An 8,854-nucleotide genomic window follows, 5' to 3' on the forward strand; every position below is an offset into this window, starting at 1 on the left:
CACACACACACGCAGGGAGAATAGCGTGGTTCATGAACGCCACGAAGGGATGCATAACAATATAAATCCATTTTTGGATAACGTTTTCGTTCTCCTCTACCTTGCAGTTGAAAATGACTCACCGTGAGAAATGTGTAAATGTCAAGGGAATTATTCGCCGCTGCCTTATTTACCAGCTCCCACGGACGATCCACTGACTGACTGCGATAAAACAGGTTAAATTACTTTACGTCACCTTCTCAGAAAATAAAAAAACCTCCCTACTCGTTCTCCTGTGGAGGTGACGCAGAACAAACGTGTTTCACGGGCATCTCAGTGTACTCAAATACCTGGAAGTTCATGGTATACTGCCACAATAGACATCCTTCCAGCACGTGTGCTTTTATTATTGCTCACAAATCACTGATGTAATCAACTGTAAAATATGTAGGCCTATTACTTGAGATGCAAGGTTATGATGTTGTCAGAATCTATAAATCATAAAGATAGTAATGTTTTTTATGATTTTTTTTCTTCACTTTTTTATTTAACCTGATTAAAAGTTGTTAACCGAGTGTTTAAAACAAATGTAACCTCATTGTCATCATTCGTCTGTTAAATTCATGCTTAAAACAAGAAAAAAAATGCATCCTCATTGGATTTTTAAAATGTATTTTGATTTATTTATTTTATTAACACATTTATATTTAATATTTTTTGAAAAAAATATTATTATATTTTATATTATTATATAATATATTATTATTTTATTATTCAATAAAATATTTTTTGTTTAACATTTTAATATTTTTATACATAAATCTGACTCAATACTGGAAAACAAGATATGAATTCTCTATAAATTAACCTTTGTGGGTTCATATATATGCTCAAGTGCATAAATGGCATCTCTTCATCATGTTTACTGTGACCAAAAAAACGAGCCTGACAGGATTTGTTTTTTAAAGCCCAGCCATGTGCAAGCATGTGATGTGGAGGCGGAGGGGGCGTTTAGGGAAGATGATCAGGGGGTTGTGGAGTGTGATTTCGGATCAGACGCAGCTTTTTACAGTCTGATATTCAAACCCTTTGTCCTAATGTAGCTCTGTGAAAATTGACTCAGACTGAAGGCTGTGTAGGCAACTTCCTGGCCTGAACTCCACTCAATACTCCCACACAGCCAGCCGGCTCTTTTTAGATACTCAACATTAGGTCTGGCCAAGACTCATTGCAGAGTGTGGACTGGAGGAGACGGAGGTAGGCTGGAAGTGTTTGCGAATAACTTTCGTGGCCTCGACTGAGTGCTTCGCAGACCTACCAGCATAGTGCAAGACGCTGCGAAGAGCTGAAGTACAAGAAGATCAAATCCCATTGACTTGTAGTTTTCATTTGGCCCAATACAAACATGATACAGCAGCGCGGAACTATTCATGAGGGAACATTTTCTGAAAATTGTCATTTACTCACCCTCATGTCCTTCCAAACCAAAACTGTCACAGTGTGTTTAGTTCATACAACAATAGGGTCCAATGTTGGTTTGGGCTCCATTGACTTTCATTGTGCGGACAAAACCGTCGAAACATCCTTTAAAACAGGGGTTTTCAACTGTTTTAACCCACATTTTGCCATGGTCATTAGGCCTCAAATTTTTTAGAACTTGTATGCTGCATTTGAAGTTGCATGCTGGTCATTTATTTTCCTCTTTATTACATAAGTTACAAAAATTACGTTAGAATAATGACACTGACAACATCTCATTTGACTCGCAGATACTGAATCAGGAGGACAACACGTTTTTTCTCAGGGACTTACTTAAATTGCGACTGACAGCTTTCAGGCACATCCTTCAAAATAAAAGTCTTGCATCAGAAAAAAACAAAATTACATTTCATGTTGTTTCTTTGACTGCACACTCCACGACCCACCAGTTGACAAACACTTAATCAGCTGACAATACCAACGTGTTGATTTGTCAGTTAAAAAAGTGACTCAATTGGTTATTGCATTTAAAACAGAGTGTGTGCCATTGATTACTTCATCCGCGATTGTTTAGTTGAAGAAGAATCATCTGTAGTCTTTTGTGTGCTAATGAGCAGTTATGACATCAAAGGAGGGAGGTGCTGTTTACTTTTGGCGGGTAAGACAGAGATGTCACAATGTTCCCAGTGTACAACCTCGGGTCATTAATGGGCAAGGCTACCTTACTGCAGTGTACTTAATTTTTGTACTCCTAAATTCAGTAGAAGGCTGGTAAAGAGGCACCTGCACTTGATGAAGCACTGCACTTCCTCAAAGACAAGATGATGTCCACTTCTGTATCAAAAAGAGGATCTCAGTCCTCTAATCAAGAGGACTTCTGATAGTCCTTGTTTTGAAGGGTTCCAATGAAAAGACTCATTGAATTAAGGTGTTTTTTTTAATGGAACAGAAGCACTCGGACATGCTCACGAATAGAGAAGCTCAGAGTCCCCATGCTAGCTTTCTGACATTTCTGTGTATAATGTGTAGCAATAATAGAATAACAATAATATAAATCAAATAGAATAAAATATAGATGGCACAGGCTAGTAGGTCCTTAACTCAAGCTGTTTGTAATCACATCATTCTCTATAGGGCACAGCTGATTGGTTCCTGCTGTATCAGTAGCCAATGAGCTAACCCTTTAACTGTATGTTCACAGCACTGCCGACTTGAGCTTCCAAAGTGGCTGAAAGTCATTCATTTTCAATGGAAGCTGGCTTTTCTCAGCTGCAAATCCATCGGTGTCGCGTTTTGGGCGTTTTGAGCGTTAATCAGAAAGTTGAAAGAAGCTTAACTTTATGGTAATGAGCTGTGACGCAGTTCAGCGGCAAAACGCCAGCAACCAATCGGAATATAGAAGGCTGATTCCGGAGAATCATACAATGTAAACTTTCGTTCCTACCAAAACATTAGTTCCGAGTAAATGGAAGAGAAGCTAATCATTTGCTTATAGGGAGCGCATGAGCGCAACTTTTATTTGAAATATTTACGAACGCTCGTTTTAAAGCGGGTATGCAATTCATTTGCTCACGGTGATACCGATTTGACTGCAATAATAATAATAATAATAATAATAGCTAACTGTTTTTTTCCCCGACCAAAACGGTTTTAGAAAATGCTGTCATTAAAAAAGGTTTCTTCATTGTATTGCTTGTTTTTTTTTTTCTGTTTATTACATTTCATGTTGTGACACTTCTATTCTCCCTGCAACGTCAGAGCGTTCAATGCGTCAACAAGCTTCCATTTACTTAAAGCGTCCTTGACAGGGCGGCCAGAGCAACTTTGACGCTCAAGTCGGCGGCGGTGTGAACGTACAGTAACGCTTTCAAAAAACCCCCATATTCCCCAGCTCCACCTGTATAAATCTGCTATGGGTAATTCATGTACACTATATTGTACAGCAGCAGTCTTGGTTAAAGCAGCGTGTAATGTACATTGTAAAAAATAAAAGTTGAGTTAACTTAAAAAAATTAGGCAAATGGCTGCAAAGCATTTTTTTTTTATTTACTCAACTTCAGTGGTCAAAGTTGTGCCAAATCATTTTTAAAAGTTCACTTAACCACAAAAAAAGCTTTGAGATGGTTGCCTTAATTATACCTTACTCAGTAAGTTCATCTAACTAACAGTCCAACTAAATAAAAACAAGTTAGCGCAACTTCAGAGGCTTGAAAATCAGTATATGTCAGCCATATATTGGCAGTAGCAACAGCAGCAACATATCTATTCCGAGTCCAACAAGACCAAACGTATCATCATTGTCATATCCATTACCATGCCAAGTACTATGAGTTTTCATGACAGAAATATATGCAATACAGAATATGTATGAGTAGACTATGATCAGATGTGATGTGAAATGAGAGAAACATAAAAACACAAGTGGAAATTGGCAATTTAAACTGTTTCCAGTGGGAAAATCTGACCTCAAACCTGTATTTTTTATTTTTTTCATATTCAACTGATCCACCATGACTAAGCGTAAATCACATGCAGTAGTAACTATGATGTATTGTCTCTGTGGACTCTATTTGGCACAGGTTTCATGTTTGTGCGGGCTGTATTTTTTAGTCTGGTTATGAAAGCCGGTGAAGACAAAGACACGCTTTGAGCCAAGCCATTTGGAAATTACCCCTCTACCTTCATCCGCTGGCCTAAAAACCCATCCAGAATGTAGACAACCCCCACGCAGATCTGTGTCTGAGGCTTGGGTGAAACGAAAACATCACAACAAAAGGGACAAAAATGAATAACCATTATATTATATTATAGTTTTTATACGTTTTTATATTGCTGAATTCACATATATTATATATTTATTCCTAGATGGGTGGACACTGGACAGACAGATGTGTATGCATATGTATGTACTGTATATGAACTTGTAATTAGACAGACAGATAATGAATCACTGCATAAAACAAATCAAATGCAGTTGGACGTTTTATAAAAAGCAACACAATGTTCTGACGGCGGAGCTTAAATTAAACTGGCCAAACAAAAGCATGAATAAGCACGATTGCACACAGCGTTTTCAGAGGGATCCCCTTTCTTCTCTCTCATGCCGTCTGCTTCTGCGCCGTTGCTAGGCGACGGCACTCACGACCCTCCGCGAGTTGGAGGTGCTTGACACCGACGTGAGGGCCCGTCTGGCTCCTCAGCTGTCATTTAAAATGTAAAGCGAATGAAAATAGATACACAGGCATTTTCAATTAGCACGGCAAGGACGACCAAAGACATCTTGTGTTCTTTTTTGCCCCATCCTGTTTTTGAAATGGCATTATTAATGAAAGGGCTGTTGTTTTTCCTAAAAGGTGATGAAAGGGCACTTGCTTCGGGGACTACAAAGGGCCTTTAATTTGGGTTTATTTGGTAATGTAATGAGAATTGTTGAGCTTTTATGTGCCATTCCCTCTTCACTTGCGGCATTATAAACACCTTTTGCAATATTCATGCATAGTTTGGTCTATAAATGCGCACCTTTATTATAGGAGGACTGGGGCTAGTTGTCACACTTTAGTGAATATTTTTCAGGGTTTTGCGAGTCCTTCCAAAACATGTTTTTTTTTTTTTTTTTAACTGTGGTAAGCCCATTATAAGCGTTTACATTTTAGACAAAGCGGATGCTTTTGCTGGAAATTGCATTTGTGCGTCACTCGTTCGTGCATCTCTCGTCATATGCGTAAATAGGGAAAACTTCCTCCGGCTACTTTGGGAGTGGCATAGGTAAGTTGTCACAACAAGTGAGTCAGGGGTGTAAAGTAACAAATTACAAATACTCACGTTACTGTAATTAAGTAGTTTTTTTCAGAAATTGTACTTTTTTGAGTAAGTTTAAAATTGTGTAATTTTACTTTTACTTGAGTACATTTTAAGTGATGTATCGGTACTTTTTCTCCGCTATTTTCCTTCTGTTTTCCGTTACTCGTTACATGCTTGTTTTAATTTTATTTTTATCCATCAACGTGATTGGATCGAGTAATCGGTCTCGTGACTGTCATGTCATCAATTCAAATTAAGCATAGAAAACTTACCGCCTATTCCTGCTGTTACTCGTGACTGCCGTGGAAGTGCATTCATCACGCATCAATTTAATCCAGATATCAGCGTCTTCCTCTAATATGCTAAGGTACATTTCACATTTCTGCTTAATATGATATTTATATAGGCTGGCCTGTCTACATGGCCTAACATTTGGTCTGAGGTTGGGGTTGATCATACGAGTTTCTAAAGGTTTTTGAATTCTTAGCACAGTTATGAATATTGATATTGTATGTGCAACAATAACATGCTCAGGCCCAGTGGCTTTTCGCCTAATTTTAAATGCTTTTTCCCCCAAATAATATGATTTAAATGGTGATGAGTGTACAGATTTGATTTTAAAAAGATGGATGATAGATATTCTTCAATCTTTCTTACAAAGAACAAAATATAATGTGAATTCCAGTATGTGTTTTTTTTTTTAATTTATAAATTGTAGTGCAGTGTTTATTATAAGGGTTAGAATCCGCACCTCAGTACTCACTACTCACCACTCACGAGTACTTTTAAATAAGCTACTTTTTTACTCTTACTCAAGTAGTTTTTTGGACAAGTACTTTTTACTCTACTCACACTACATTTTTTGGAATGTAATGGTACTTTTACTTGAGTATGTTTTTTCAGTACTCTTTCCACCACTGGAAAGGTTGACATGGAGCAGCGAAATCACGAAACTCGGGGAATCACCTGTTTTAAACAAACGCCAAACAGAGGAGCTTCTGCTTGCAAAAAAAGAGACGTTACAGAGCTCGTGATAAAACAAGAATCAACATTAGCTTAGCTTTTTGGAGATGGCAAGAGGTGAAGGATTTCGAATGTTGTAAAAGCAACGTGGAGATATTGTTTTTATTACTCAACAGGTGATAAACGTATTTTCAGTGAACAGAGAAATTGCCAATGCAGAGTTCATTGTAAAGCATTATCTATTATGAAGGGTCATTTCATCATGGTTGTTGTAGCTGGAATGTATTTTCAAGGAAGTACCGTGTGTTTTATTGGGTATATCTTATATACGAGATATTTTCCATCTGAACTAGTTATAGTCTAGTCTAGTAGTGAATGTTTTATAAGCAGTAGGATAACCGTATTCATCCGCACAGCCAAGCAGAGATGAAGCACAACCAAAACAATGTTCTTCCACAAAATGCATGCAGTTTTGTGTTTAACTGCTAGAGGGCCAAAAATTACATAGTGTACCTTTAACTCAAAAATATTATGATATTGAAACATAGGTCAAAGAGAGAATAAAAAAAATACTCTAATTTAAGTAAGTAAACCAATACTGAGATGTAGTCCATTGTAATGGTCTGGGGGTATGTTCCTTTAAGACCCAACAAGCCCTAGCCTCCACCAACAGAATATTTGGTGCAAAACAATATTAACGCACATATTGCACATATCTTGTCAACTGTATTTCTTGTATATGTAAGTAATGACATGTGGAACTATCACAGGGTGTGAGGGGGTCACAAAGGGACAATAACAGTATAAAGGATGCATACATACAGATAGGTGTGACATCCTAAATGCATGTCTCTCATGCATTCAATTAAAACATCTCTCACCAACACAACAAGAATGGCATATAACACACAAGCCCATGCTAACACACCAAACCCAGTTCAAACAATCCTTCCACTCTGGAAAGCCCATATTTTATGAGGTCAGGGTCAAAGCCCCAAAAGACATGTCACTTCCCCTTTCCAGAAACAGACCCAGGAGCGGAGCTGGTTTCAATCACCAGGGACGGCAGGGAGTTGACTTCCTCTGAAGTTTAAACGTAAAGGTGATTTAAGCCAAACATCTAAACAAGGGAAGTTGCACATTCCCTCTGTGCTAATACCTCTTTGGAGAATCCGATCTTCACTTTTGGCCTCCTACTTCCTTGCTAATTTGTTACATACGTCTACTTGTAATAATTGTTACGTGTGAAAGTCTTAATACTTCTTGTTCTTTTATGTTGATGAAGTCGATGCATCTGATTTTTTTAAGGTATAGCGCTACAAAAGTCTTCAACTTAAAAGGTTAAGTTAAAAAAAAAATTTCTACAATATTCTGGTCCCTAATGACTTTCGGTGTAAGTATATGGTTCTTTCCACACGCATTCTCCAAAAGTGATAATCTGAATGTTTTGCGTCTTACTATAGCTGCGAAATGGAAATGGAGACGTGTCAATTTTGTAAAGATCTTATTTATCGTGGAAAGAATTTGCGCTTGCATGAGGTCAGGTTTTTTTTTTTACGTAAATGTCGATCATTCTTTAAAGATAGCGTGGTATATTTGGACAAAGGACGAGATAAAAGACAAAATAATTACGGTAATACTGGATTCGTAACAACAAAGAAATGACACAATTTATCAAGACCTTGAAGCAGATATGAGGGAGAAACACCTCATACGTTGCCGCTAAGGGGCTTTGCTTGCCATTAAAGGGATAGTTCACTTAGAAATTAATTTTTGGTATGTTTTAGCTTACCTCAAGGGCATCAAAGATGTAGGTTTCTGTGTTTCCGCAGTAGTTTCAATTTTGATATTTTTAGGTCAAACCGTTTGTGTCCATCAGTCATAATGGAGGTCTATGGTCACCACCTCAAAGAGCACGCACAGAGAAGTCCAAATTAAACATGATTTAATGACTCGTAAATGTAAGTACACATTGATGGCCTAAGACACGAAACGAGCGGGTTGTCTGAGAAAACTAACAGTATTTATATCGTTTTTACCTCTGGTAACCACAGCCACGTCCAAGTGATCTGATGGCGCGGGCGCTTCGGTCTGCGCCAGCGCCGGAAGTGATCTTTTCTGCGGTTGTGAAAAAAAAAATCAATATTGTCTGTTGATATATTGAAATCGTCTTCAATTGCGATTTACTGTATATCTAAATATGTTTTGATTTCACAGTGAAGGGTAACTCTTCCAAAATCTGTGTGTAAAAAAATGAGTGACGTACATGCGCGAGAGATCACTACAAAAAACGATGTAAATACTAGGGGTGGCACGGTTCACGAAACCGACGGTTCGGTTTGTGTCACGGTTTTAGTGTCACGGTTTTCGGTTCTGTACGGTTCTTGTTATTTTTTTCTTTTAATCTTTAACACTTCAGAAATGTACTTCAGCATGTGATATATAGCTTAATTATCCACACTTTAGGATACAGTATAAAAAAAATTATATTCATGCAATCATGCACAAACTGAATTTGACTCTTTGACTTTAAGCACATTTTGGGACTATCTCAGAGGAAAGCTAGGTGAGATTTTGATAAAGCAAGAGAGAAGAAATTGACATGCTTTTCGTTTATTTGGCAAAAAAAAAA

Source organism: Pimephales promelas, chromosome 2 (assembly GCF_988280905.1).
Source record: "Pimephales promelas chromosome 2, fPimPro1.hap1.1, whole genome shotgun sequence".
NCBI lineage: Eukaryota > Metazoa > Chordata > Actinopteri > Cypriniformes > Leuciscidae > Pimephales > Pimephales promelas.